Source organism: Megalops cyprinoides, chromosome 20 (genome assembly GCF_013368585.1).
Source record: "Megalops cyprinoides isolate fMegCyp1 chromosome 20, fMegCyp1.pri, whole genome shotgun sequence".
Lineage (NCBI taxonomy): Eukaryota > Metazoa > Chordata > Actinopteri > Elopiformes > Megalopidae > Megalops > Megalops cyprinoides.
Window position 1 is genome coordinate 14,765,454 of NC_050602.1, and position 14,509 is coordinate 14,779,962.

The following is a 14,509-nucleotide window of genomic DNA, read 5'->3' on the forward strand; positions in this document are numbered from 1 at the left end:
CGACGCAGTGAGAAACAGACAGACACAGCAACCCAGAAACAAGACAAGCAGGATTTGGCTGAACAGGACAAAAGGTTAAAAGTTTCTGCACTCAAAGAGGGCTCCGAACGTGTGCTGCTCAGTCAGACAAAAGGTCTTCCCATGCTTTCCTGAAGCAGAAGTGAATGCAAGAAGCACTGAATTCATGAAGCGTGTTCATAAGACCCATGGAAAATTACAACTGTGTTAATTCCACACTGGATTTATGACTACAGGACTCATTGTAGGAACCCAGCACCTCAGTTAAGCAAAATCAAAGAGAAAAAGAGATAGAGGGAGAGATAGAGTGAGTGAGTGTGTGTGTGTGTAGTGGGGTGGGGGGGGAGCGGGCTGGGGGATGGAGGAGAAGGAGAGTGCAAGTGAAATAAAGAAATCCCCCCTGCCATTTTGAGGACTCTGAAACAACAGCAGGGCCCCTCCCTCCCCACGGCCCTTGTAATTTGCAGTGTTCCTTTTGAATGAGAGCTGTTCCTCAGGGGCTCCCGTAATCCAGCTGATATGAGGAAATTCCCCAAAGCTTTGAAAATGTTTACTGGTTGCTATGGAGAGGAATCCATGGCAACCACCCCTGCGCCCACCACCCCCAAACCACAACCACCACTAACCCCCTGCTCCCTTCTCACTTTTCTATTTAGAGCTCAGCCAAGTAACTTGCGTAGAAAAATGGCAGACAGAGAGTGAGAGAACACAAGAAGGAATAAGGAGAGAGAGGGAGTGAAAGACAGAACAGGAGAAGGAGGAAGGGGAAAGAGGGAGTGAGAAAAAAGGGAGGCTGGGGTGAGACTAAGTATAAAACATAGGGAGAGAGCATAAAGCAGAGAGAAACAGTGTAAGAGATGGAGAGGGAGAGAGAGAGAGAATAATAAAGGACGCCTGGGAAAGCCCAGTAAACGAGCCTTAATGAACAAGGTGACTCGGACGTGTTCTCCTACAGTTTTGCTCATCGCTCACAGGCTGTAAGAGCAGGAGGGGGTCAGCGTGAATAACACATGTACCTCTCAGCATGGCAAACAGATGCTGCTGCCGCCAGTGAACATGTCCAAGCCTGAGCAACTGGCAGAAACAAAGAGGCAAGTGGGCTGACAACCTCATCCTCAATATAACCTACTGAGGTAACTCAGTCGCTTACAATTTAAGTGCCGCCCCAAAGAGCCTGACCTGCAAATGAGTTAAAATGGGGTCCTGGGAAGTAAATTCCATGAAGCAGCTTCGCTAATGTGAAGTAACCCTGCTGTGATTGTTTGGGACACAAAGCGCAGCACCTGCAGTGATTCTGAAACCCTTTCCCATCATCAGTAATGGGCCCAGTGCTGGCAAGTGCCTTGAGTTTAGGAGCAGTGTAGACAGTGTTGCAAGGCAGGCATCCGCGTATGACCTGAACTGCAAGGGGCACGGGCACCCCAGAGGGCCCTCAGAGACCCTCTCCATTGTACTAGAGTCAGCAGAGGTGCGTCCTTCTGGCTCATTCCCTGGCACCTCCTAAACCCCACTGCGGCCCTAGAGCACACCAACAACATGCAGAGGATAGCAATCTTTTGGAAGTCTCTACAGCGCTTCAACTGTTGCCCTGACCTTTCAGGTCTTCCAATTGATTGATTTCATTAGTTATGGATGCAGGCTCAACAACACCACCATTCTCCTCTGTGGAGTTATTACTCCCAAAGGAAGAGAGCAGCGCCTTCATCACACACAGATAGACAGGCATGAAGAAGATGGAGAACGCCAATCAACGTTGTTTTGTAGCCAAGAATCAGCCTAAATTTGAGAGCAAATGAGCTGAACCGGGTTTGAGCAGCAGTGCACTAAACAGGCCACAGTAAACGGTTCAAAGCCACACCAAGTCTCCCTGCAGCTGCTGCCAGTGACACAAAGGGTGGACACAGTGGGGGTCACCACTACACCGCTATTACAATCATCTCTGAACAAAGCTGCCCTTCAAAGCCCTCTCCCCCCTCCATGCCCTTGTCTCCCAGTTTCACAAAAAACAACCCAAACGCAAAGCAGTTGAAAATGTGTAATTAAGGCCATTGTGCTGCCAGAAAGGGGTGCCGAGTGGCTATTGACCAATTTCCTTTTCGCTTAAAAGTCACCTGTGATTTCAAAGGAGAGGCAAAAAAAAAAAAAACAGGAGGGGAAGCTTGACTGTTTAAAGCTTCCGCGGCAATTCACCCAGGAATATAAATCTATACCTGCGGGTTGGCGTGGCAGCCCAGACAGGATTTAAGCACATCCGCCAATGACAGATCTCACTTAAACAGCTTTTACCTATAGAAAAACACATACAGATGTTCAATTAAAAACAGGAGCCCGCGGTCTTGGCCCTTGTTTGCACTGGCCCGTGTTGTTTGCTGAGTAACGAAGGTTGCCAGGGGCAACACCGTCCACTCCCGGTTTCAGCAGCCTGTTGCTAGGCAACCAACAGACTACTTCCCAAACTCAACAATGCCATCCCTCCTACTGATCCCAAATATCTCACATTAACTAGAAACCCGAAATAAATATGTAAGCTATTAATTTCAGACTGGGGGGTGGGGGGACCGTTGAGTCATTCCCAAGCCACAGAGAGCAGAGATTTAACAGGCTTTTTTGTTTGACCATTTTTAAATCACCTTGCTGCCTGAGGTCAGAATGCACCATTCCCCTTTTCCACAAAGCTTAACTGGGGAAACAAAGTCATGTTAAACTAATCAGGAAAGCAATGGGAACGTCTCCAAACCTGCCCAACACCAGCCCTGTCCAAAAATAACAATCTAATAAAAGCTTTTTGTGTTTCATGAGTGGGAAGGTAACGCATGCACCTTGAAGAGAGGACAGACAGTTTCCTCTTCAACTTCCTCTCGAAGCTCAGTGAAAATTAAAATGAAAAAACAATTCTTCTGAATTTATTCACAGAATTACTTGACAGAGAAGGCTGCTAATCTCTTTCTTTTGTTCTCTTCAACTTCAATTTTAAGATAATAACTCAGTATCCTTGGGCGTTATTGAAACTGAGGTCAAAAATCCCACTCTGTTCTTTCTCACAGGTAAGAAGGCCGTCATTTCTCACAGATTTTGCAAGGCGGCTCGTAGCTACTGAGCATGAACAGACAGGACAAATTAAGATAAGATCAAAGTCAAAGACTTCCACTGTCCAGGCCGGTCGCATTATCTTAATTCCTAATTCAATTAAAGCGGCTCCCAGGTCAGCAGATGGCAAGGCCGGAGGGGGAAGTGGGGTGGAACTAAGAGGTTTGCTGAAGGGAGATCCTGAGCCCTGCCGCTGAGAGCTGCGCTGATCAACAGCGCTGAAGAGCAAAAGATCGTTGCTATAGACAACTGCCTCACCCCACCCCCCACCACCTCTGCAATCATTTCTAGGGTTCTGCCTCTACACCATCCAAATGAGTAATGAGCTTTGTTTGTTCCAGAGCGGAATTCAGCCATTGGGCCAGTACCTGTTGCTTGTGGCAGTATTTGCACTTGCATTTCTCTCCTATATACCAACCAATCAGCAATGATAGCAACGAATTACCCCAAGTGGTGGCAAGCACAATGTTATTAACCATCTTCACAATACTCAGTATAGCATAGAGTGCACGTCTCATGTTAAAGTCGTGCTTGGAAAAAAGAGTACAGGCAATGCAGTCCTCTCTAATGACAAAGTCAAGAACATCAGGAGATTGATAGTGGTCACTTACTATTGAAAAACTGACACATAAGCACTTGGGAGCTGTTTGACACAAGCCTGTACCCTTGTTGTAACTCCATAACACATCAGTCACTTGTTATAACAATACTATAAACCAGTGGATGAACTGGTGGAGTTGTTTCTGTTTTTTTTTTTTTTTCTCCATGCAAGCTGTTTAGTTGACAACCAAATCGATGAGTCACAACATTAATATGAGTAAGGGGAGTGATGACATGATGAAGCCAGAGCAAAGAGACACTTCAGTTTAACTAACCCAGGCAGCAGCTGTAATGGAAGCCAAAAAAACTGCAAAACAGTTCAAAAGACTTCAATGACTGCTTTGTGCGCGAAGCTGGTGGTGGCCCATCAAACTTCACTTTCATCCTCTCAACCCCTCTACAAATCCTCATCTTCATGTGAACACATGACAAAACGTGACCAAAGAAAATGAAATCAAGGAATTCCTTTCTTGAGTTTCAGGCATTAGAGTGTAAGATACATTTTATTATTTTTCTATCATCTGGCAGCAAAGGTCTGGATTTCAGGCTTTGCTCAGACCAGCTGTGGTTTCACTCCTTTCTGACCTCAATGGTAAAAAACACCACTGATAAACTAATGGGAGTCACCTCTGGGAAGCTGGCACAGAAGGTTCCCCCCAAGTGCTTGACATAAGTGACAGTACTGTCTCAAAAGCTCCGCACACACATCTGCAAAATGAAACCAAGTGCCAAAAATGGCCGCCAAAACAATGATCACAAGCAACAACCCGTTTATGAGAGCTCCAATTTTCGTACTGAGTCCACAATTGATTCGTACAATGCAAGCTATTATTGGGCAGGTCTATTGGTTGGTCCATAGTGGAAATCAATAAGCCATGTGATGGAATTATAACCCAGCAGGATGATTCAATACAGAGAGAAAGTTGCCTAGCAACAATTTAAAACAACATTGACTACAACGGAATATTGTTGTTAAAAATACGTCTTTTAAAATAGTAACTGCACCCAGTCACTGGAAGTAGGCTGTCACTGCATATGCTCCTAGCTGTATGTGAACACCATAGGCCTAATCCTCCCTGTAAACCCATGGAGGGTCACTGGCTCAGTATACTAAACATTTATGACTTAGCCAAGCAAACATCATACGGGCTACTTTCTTTACCTACATACCTGTGCATAGGTCCAATTAGCTATCCATTTTAAATGCTTCACTGTGGCAACATGTCTCCTAATTTTTCTTTTACTGGAAGCCCATGCTGTAGGGGGTTGGAGCTTCCTCACTGACATTTCTGAGTGCCTTTATAGATGCCAGGATCTCACTGGTTAAACAGAGGGAAAGAGTCAGAGAGAGCAAGAGAGCCTTCCTCTTTCGGTAGCATTCTGTTTCTCCAAGGCGAAAAATGAGACATTCTCACAGTGGAATGACAAACATAAAACTTACGAGAGAGACTGATTGGCTGAAAGTATGCCCTTACATCCTCCAAATCTGCTTTCTGTGAAGAACAGGTTACAGCAATTTGCAGGCATGTACGTGCGTGCTGCCAGATATACTCAGGAGGGTCACATCTGCGAAGCATCGAGGCAATCAATCATCCCACGGCACGGAAGTCACTTCCTGAACCTGCCCCTCCGGCAGCAGCCCGAACCGCGAGCGGGGCTGGATTGAGTTAACCTCCAGAGTTAATGACGCCCAACGGGAGAGGAAATGTGCGCACGTTGTTATGGCTTACGGATGCCCCCGCGCTGCAAATCGAGGGTGGCCGTGTTCACGCCCTCCTCCCCCCGCCCACAGAGACGCCGGCTCAGACAGCGGGGACGGGTTCAGCGAAAGAGCAGTCAAAAAAAGCGCATTAAGAACAGATTGGAAAATCTCGGCGCATATGGGCTGGGAAACAACCGCTTGCTTCGGTTCGCCAAAAGAACCTGAGGACTTTTTGGGGCTGAGAGGAGAGCTGGAGAGGGAGTCCGATAAAGGCAATGTCACCCCCTCCACCGCTCAGGCCTCAGAGCTATCACGTGAATCTGGTCCAGTTGGCAGCATAAGGCTCTCGGCCGCTCGCTGTAGTGGCCGGTTTCAGAACATCTGACTCTGACACTGCCACCATCCTCACAGAATCACAGTGCCGTCACAGTCACCGCTGATCTCCACACACAAAAATACACAGAAATAAACCATCCGCATCTGAAAGCAGTTAGAAGCAGCTGCTAGAGGGAGGATATGAGTCCTCACTGAGATTTACACTTAATTCATGGGATGTAATTATTCATTGTATTTGGTTCATGGAAGAAACAGTAAAAGTGTTCTGGGAAGAGTCAATATTTTGAAAAGGAACTTCCAGGGAAAATGTTCAGTTGGACATTGAAAGCACACACATGATTGTAGAGGAGTAATTTATAAAAGCCCGGTATGTCCCACCAAATAGTTTCTCTGTGGTTTATTTCCTCATGCAAGGTAGTTTCACAAAGGAAATAAATAAAATACAGGTAGACACATTTGTTACAAACTCAACTGTCAAGCAGGCCTTCATGTTCCAGTGTACCAGTCACAAGTTTGGACACGCCAACTCACAGAACGGTTTTTCTTTATTTTTACTATTTTCCACATTTTAGAATAATAGTAAAGACATCAAACCAGAAATAGAATTATGCAGTGACCAAAAAGTGATAAACAAATCAAACCTTACATTTTAGATTCTTCAAAGTAGCCAAAAATATTTTTAATTCATTTAATTTTTAATTTTTTTGAAAAGAAATTCATACAGAAGTATCAACTTCACTATCAACTTCACTATTTCAATTTCAAGCATTTAAGCATAAGCACAAATCAAAATGTCTTTGAATTCATGTTTCCCATTATCTTAATCAGGTGTGTCCTAACTTTTGACTGATATTATATGTCCGGTAAGCAAGGCGAGCCTGGACGTATGCTTGAAGCATAATATAACTGTCTGGGGCCACCTCTTCACTCTCATGAACCTGTCTTTACCAGCTGTTTCAACCTGAGCTCTAGGGCCGTCTGTGATGGCTGCTGTTACAAATCATCAACGTGATAAAGGGCACAAAACGTCATATATTAAAAAAAGGTAATAAATACTATGTAGACATCGGGATATAAGGAGACAACTGGGGATGCACTGAGGTTTTTTTTTTTTATTACAACTGAAACAGATTACTAGACTGATAGATTGCTGTTTACCATTTTGTGGAATACATAAACTTTCTTTCTAAAACTAGTATCCATAGAAGTATCCAAAGAAGCAATCACTGAAAGCTGCATATCACTGATGTAATAGGTTATGTTGATTTTTTGCACCAAAATGCAAGAAGGCAGCAAATTTGTGTGACCTTACAAAAATGTAAGCTATAAAATTGACAAAGAACTGAAAATCCTGAACTCCACCTGCTGTGAGCCAGCTGGATGAGGACAAGGCCTACATGTCTGACATTTAAATGTGTGCCAAGCCCTCCAACTGGTGACTTACCGTTAATGGAAATAATAAAACTGAACACATCAGGGCTTTGTGACAATATCGATTGTAAAAATCCACTATACCAAATATAATCTGTTTGACTGATTGACATATCAGAGCATACATTTCATTTACTATAGTATGATTGTCTTAAACACTAAACGAAGCCAGCGTTAATCAGAAGAGACCATCAAAATCCCCTCAATAGCAGGCACTTCCATTTGAGCCCAATCACTATCACAAGGCAGAAAGTGTCGACAACCCATCTGCCACGCTGCACAGAGCAGCTGACTTCCTCTGGTCTCCCGACAATAATCATTACCACAATTATCATCCGCTTAAAACCTGGCTGTCATTACCAGCTTCCCCCAGACATGTCTCTCTCCCCGTCTCCCCACCCCACAGAAACAACATGCTCTGCTGAGCGCTGCCACTCCCGCAGGAGGCAGGATTTCCGTGCTTCACTCCCTCTCCGCTCCCCAAGGACTGATTCATCTCCGCGGCAGCCTGTCGGAAACGCTATCAGCCTCGCGTCTGTCGCAGGCCTCTCCTCCAGCTTTCAGGCTTTGCGCTCCCCTCTGACCATGCACCTTCACCATACTGCCCTGCTGTAATCGCATCCCTGTGAGAACTCCAATAATCAATACTGAAAGCATCACTTCACAGTACAGCACCAGAGCCAAAACAGCTCTGCGTCCAAAGGAAACACGTGGCTATGGAATGACTGATTGACTGGTCTGGAAAAGAACCAATAGAAAATGGACTGCAATGGAGTACATACTTAACAGATTATACATAATGACCATTAAATTAATGAGCACAGGGTTTACTTGACAATGCTCTATATTGATTGTCTGTGATATTGATTGTCTGGAGTTGCACAGTCAAATCTCTCACTGTTGCAATCAATATCACTAGATAACCATGTTACAGAGAACACATAAAGCACACATACCCACATCAGAAAATCACAAAGTTTCTTAATAATACTTAATTTTCTTGATAATCATTTCCAACAATAACAGAGAGCACTCTAAGGAAACTAAAATGAAAGCACATATGAATTTCTGCCAAACAGCAGTTTTCATCTTACTTGTCACACCACTGTTGAGACAACACCACAAGGCATTTTTTCAGCTCACACCTTAGAAATTATTATTTCTATTTGGGGCTCAGGGGGACTCCTCTTCCTTCATTTCTACTGCCGGACCAGTGTACTTTACAGTAATAACATCACACAAATAGATCACAACTAAAGGCAGAAACTCACCATATGAGGCTAAATTGGGGTGTTTTCCAAGTGAAGTTCAAAGGCTGAAGCATGTGGATGGAGAATAATGTGTGTCGCAATGAAAGTCTTTAATTCAGTAGAAAACAGCACTGAAGCACGTGAGAAACACAGACTTCGGGTTCAGCGGTGTCGGAGTGAACCCCGAACGTTCAGACGAATTCCCATATATACAGTTTAGGTTGTTCTTAATGTAAATTAACCTAAACTGTCGCTTGTATGATAATGAAATCGGAATGGCATGTTTTTTTAGGTTACACTCTTGATGTGAGTGAACTGAACCTGTCACCTGCACGATAATGAAGTCACAGCGTCGGTTTTTGAGTAAGCCAGGATACCATTGTTTGAATAAGCCCGGATACCCCTTTGTCTGAGATAGTTCTCGAACGCCCACTCCCAGTCCCATTCTATAATTGTTTGCCACCTCGCATGACCAAATTGTTAAGGTGTCAGCAGAGGTGTGGACCATCCTATCGGGGTCTCTATGATCTCAAGCCCTTTGGGATGCCGCAGCTATTCAAATTACATCATGTGTGGTGGAATACACATTCTGGTCTCATTCAGGTTTTGGTAAGAAAATCAAATTTTTCATATGAAGTCAGTCAGCCAGTAAAAACAGAATAAGGTTTGGAGCTTATTGAGCAAAACACATACACACACACAAATGCACAAAACTATACATTCAGAGACTGCAAGCCAGTTTAACCAGTTGGTACCAACTGAACACCATCCCCCTCCTGAGCACCTTCTAGACTGTCTATACAAACTCAAAATAAGCACGCCCCGGTACTCTGTGCCAGATGAGAATGACCTGACTAAAAATGCCCACTTTTAGAGAAAGACACTGTGCTACCCTCTCTCCTTTCAGCTCTGTGTATTTGTGTATTGAGTTGCCATGTGAACATAACAGCTGCATGCTCTGATATTAGCCTAGTGCCAGGAGTTTCATTTCCAGGTTTTTATCAGTCATTTCTGGGGTTTGGAGACCAAACTAAAGAATCGGCTTAAGAATTGACTTCAAAATACTGCGTTTGGCAGTAACAATGCTGTCGTCATGTCAAACACAGGCCGTGACATGCCAAATATTACCCTGTGTTCAATGAACATAAGAGAAGTTGTGCTGAGAGATTGGATTCTTATTTTTTTATTATGATTATTATTCAGCCAGATGCCCTCATTCAGGATAAATTCCAGGACAAGGTTACATTGTATGGTAAACTTCAAGCGGAGAGATGAAAGGTTCAGTCACTGCTGAAGTCACCCACGTCTGACTGCCTGTGTTGTAATGACTAACACCACCATTAGCCATGTGAGGATTCAGTGCAGCCATCTACAGGCTAGCAAATAAAAAAGTAACCAACCCAATACTGGTGATTGGACCAGCCACAAATAGTACTACAAGCACTGCTGTTCCCACGCGATTACCCAGAGCAACAGGCTAGGCTGGTTCCACAATACAAGCTGTGGTGACTTATTATTCAAAAATGAAAAGAACTCATGCACACACAATGCAGTTTTAACATCGCAAGCCAATGTGTCATCAATGAAAGGGGCAGTGACGAGTCAGCTAGACTCACCACCAAGAGACCAGAAGAGATACCATGTCACAAACAGAGAGAGCATGTCATGCACAGGTTTTCCAAATTTAATGCAAAAGTCTTTTCTACACGTTTTGTGGTGGCTGAATTCCAAGCCGTCTCAAGTACTCACACCTGTTAGGCAGCAAAAAACGCATACAATACCGGACCTAGCATTTGGACTTATGAATAATTTACCACAGAAGCATTAATCATTTAGGCCTCGTTCTCTGTCTAGAAGATAACCCTTGTTGTTAGAGGGCACCTGCTGCAGTGCATTTGATTACCAGTAACCAGATATTTGGCTCTTAATTAACATGCCAACTGAATTTTGAAGTCATTTTCAAGGTTTTAACAACTGTTAAAACTGGCAACCATATTCACAAATGAGCATCTTCCATTCCTTTCAAATGCACGTTTGTATGATCCAGAAATAACATCTGCAATAAAATAGACAATTTATCGCCACCTCAAATGCTGGATTACGCAACTTTAGATGCAAGACATATAAAAACGCATTTTACAAGAGGTCACTAACACTGTGTTTTAAGAGACTGGAACGTCATCACCCCGCACCCACAACAATGACAGAGCTAAAGGCTTCGATGCTTCAGTTCTCCTACAAAAATCACTTGGAGAAGAGCTGAAACAGCACCACCTAGCGGTACAACCTTTATGTTTGAATAAATGTAGTGGTGAGGCACGCTGTAGACAGATAACGTAAAATAGCTGAAAACAAGTTTAAAAAGTGCGGAGATGGCATCTAGCTGAGATCATTCAACGATGTCAAAGGAGAAACAGACCAGTGGATCACATCGTTCAAAGCGGCATTAGCACAGTTAAGCTGCATTATGCAATTACAATCCAAAACATACAAATTAAAGACAACTGTTTAATCAAACCTCTTTGATCAAATCCCTGTCATGTAGGGGATTCATCATTATTCCTGGACGTCTTGCTAGTGGTTGCAGGAAAAGTCTAACATTCAGTCGAAGAGAAACAAGACTGAAAAGGCGCCTTTATTCCTAGACATGAGGATATTATTCATTTTTATCAGATATGGTAAAAAGTCAACATTTCCACATTATCTCCTTCCAGAAATCAGTTCAAATGAGATCACTACACAAATAACTTGGCGATCTAGAAAAGAAAATAATAATAATCATGCCGTTCTAGAGCTCAGCCTATGATGCCGTATTGAAGCTTTAATTTGTAAAAATTAAAGATAAAGGTGCTGTGAATACCAGCCATTACAAGAGGGAGGACGCCTTGAAAACAAAATTGTCCTTTTTATGACAACTTTATACTACATAATGTGTGCTTCTCTCTCTCTCACTCTCGCTCTCTCTCAGTGTGTGTGTGTGTGTGTAATGTGTGCGCATAATAACGTACTGATATTAATGTCACAGCAACGACTTACAGCTCAAAATCTGTTGCAGATTTTCTGACTGCTGCAGCAAAAAAAGATTAAACCAGCCGATCATGACTACTAGCACAGTCAATTTAAATGCTACCTTTCAAATGGTTTCAAACACTGTTTTAGCACAAGCACAAGATATGTTACCCTGCGAAAACAGGAGTATGCACTGTCCAATTCAACTAGTTAACCAAGTGAAACTGCGTTAAGAGCCACTGAACAAGCAAGGTTTCACTTTAACTCAAGGTAGGCAAAGGTACCTACATTTCACTTAGTTAGCCAGTAGGCAGGGTGCATGCCAGCTAGCTACCTAGACTAGTCGTGTTGTCTAAACTCAGTCTTTCGGAGACCTAACCAGCTTCAACTGTGCCTTCTGGATGCCTTTTAGAGTTAGTGATATAAATGTTATTTTAAAAAATACCACGTCGAGATCTCAGATCAAAACCGGCGTGTGAGCGGCCAGAACCGCAACTGTGGTCTCGACACACGAGCGCTCCTCTTGTAAAGTTTGCTGGAAAGCTAGCTCCACTAGTGTAACGTTAATTGGCTTGTTACGTATCAGCAGACATTTCGGATTTGCATCAATGTATTTATCAGGTAATGACAGAATTAACATGGACATGTCTGTATTAATTCTGACTAGTGAGTAGAACTGTCTTAAGTGTAGCTCGCCAGTCATTAAGGAGGGCGACAGCTTCAATGGCAGCGAAAGTTTTCTATCTAGCTAATTAAGCTAACGTAGCTATAGGTATAACTTATCACGTATCATATCACACCGCATCACAATCCTCCTAGTGAGGTTTGAATTGTTTGCAGCAATTAAAAGTAAATAAACACTGAAACAGGAAAACATAGATGTGTGTCAACACGTGACAAACTTAGGTAGCGAACTAGTTAACGTTGGTTATTTAGCTAAAAGTTAGCTTGCAAGCTAGATAAATCTATTACTACACTTGAAATAAATTAACGGTGACGTTACTCAACAATACATTGCAAGAATAGCTACTTGAAACAGTAAACAAATAACTATGTTTAAGTGGCTGGCTCACTTTTGACAAATTGGCTGGCCAGCTTGCTTGCCATTTAACGTTAGTTAAAACTATAACGTAACATTTAGCTGGCTTGGTGGCTTGTAAAACACTTTTGGTTATCAAAAATCCTTTTTTGCTGCGTTGCCTGCTTGATCGTATTTAGATTTGGCTGCATTAAAATGACGAAACTGGGAATGAAAGGAAAAAAAACGACAGCGAGGTAGTTACAACCTATTTTTAAGAGTAAAAGAGAAATCATTGTTCTCAATAAAGATATATTCACCTTTGCCTTCTGTTTAGTTCTGCCCTGGCTGTGCTCGCTCTCTCTCTCTCTCCCTCACTTTCCCCGTTGCTGCTGCTGCTGTTGCTGCGTGTTGCTCCCGTTGGTAACTGTCTCCACGACTACAGTCACTATGGCGCGTGGGGGTCTCGAAGCAACTGTTGCTACCCTTTTTTTGCATACGTCACCGCTTAAAAAATCGCCCTCCTCCCCTACTTCTCTATCTCCCGCCCTCACTATCTCGCCATGGCTACATCTCCAACTGGACGAAAGGCAGAACGTCTGCGCTGTAAGAGACGTGTGGCAATAATCGCCCAAGTTGTCCGAGTGGCCCCAGACTGAAAACATCTGTTATAACATCTTATCAGTGTACGTAGTGTCATATTAGGAATTGTGTTCTAGAGTAGTATTAGATTTTATTTTAAAATTTAACATGCAAGTTCTTTTTAGCATGTTTTGGTAGTACTTTATTTCTCATTAAGGTGTAAATGTCTAGGTGTTTCCTGGGGACCTCAAATATGTCAGATCCACTGCCTTGGATCTCAGAATCTGAGTCTATACATTATTCTTTAGCATATTTATGGATATGAGGTAATCTCATGTGTGATCTTCTGCCATGGTGCTTCTAATGCTATGCTGTCATTGGCCAAAGTCAGGTGTCCTGGATGTTGCTACTTGGTATCCATTAAATTTACAAATACTTTCTCAGTTTCGCTACACATCAGTTTAATTATATGATTTACAATTAAAAAAACATGACAAACACAGTTGTTGAGTTGAATATTATTTTTGTTGTTTGATTGTGCTTTCAAATCTAAGATGTAAAGTCTCTTTTGCCATTAATACCATTGGGTCTGCAAATAGTAGGGCCTGTATGAAAGACATGAATAGGTTGGGTAGAAGTATGGGTCAACATAAATACTCCAGCTCCTTCTTTCCCCCAGGGAGGGATTGATTTACACACAGTGTAAGTCTGTGTGCCTTTCTAATGAATTTAATTAGATGATTCCTTTTGAAGGTGAACAAAAGATAGCATATTGCTGTATTATTATTATTGTTGATGTTATTGTTATTGTAATTATTATTATTATATTTTCTTTTTTTTTCAACTGAGGGGGCTTGTGTCTGCAATGACCGCAGTGAGTTAGGGCTTCAGAAAGATCATTTCTTTATTCAGCAAATTTCTAGATGTCAATATCAGATGTCACTAAAGATTTTTTAGAAGGCTGAATTACTTACACAAACATCACCTCCTCATATGTAAATCTGCTTTTAGGACACAACTGCAAGAATCAGACTGTAGTTAGGAAATGTAATAACTATTTTCTTATAAAAGAGAAAATAAATAAATACACGACCACCACCGCGACGTATTTGTTTAAAATAAACACCTTGTTTTTAGGAAGTGCACAGAATCAAAGAAGGTCTCAATGAGATCCTTCCTCTGAAAAATAAACACGACCAAAGCTGTAGAACACACGCGTGGTGACAGCACGGTGCTAGTGAATACTCCCCGTGAAAATACACTGGAACAGGGCGGGAGGGATTTGTCTCGTAACCAATGAAAAATCTCTTCATAAGCATAAAGACACTTCCTTCCTTTGAAATCCCAAAGCTACGTCACGTGGGGTTCCGTCCTGTTCACCTTATAGAAGCTGCTGCAGGATGTGCAGAACTGTCCTTCGGTGTTCTTTTTTTAAGGACATCTGGTTTATGTGTTAGTTATATTTTATAACCGTTT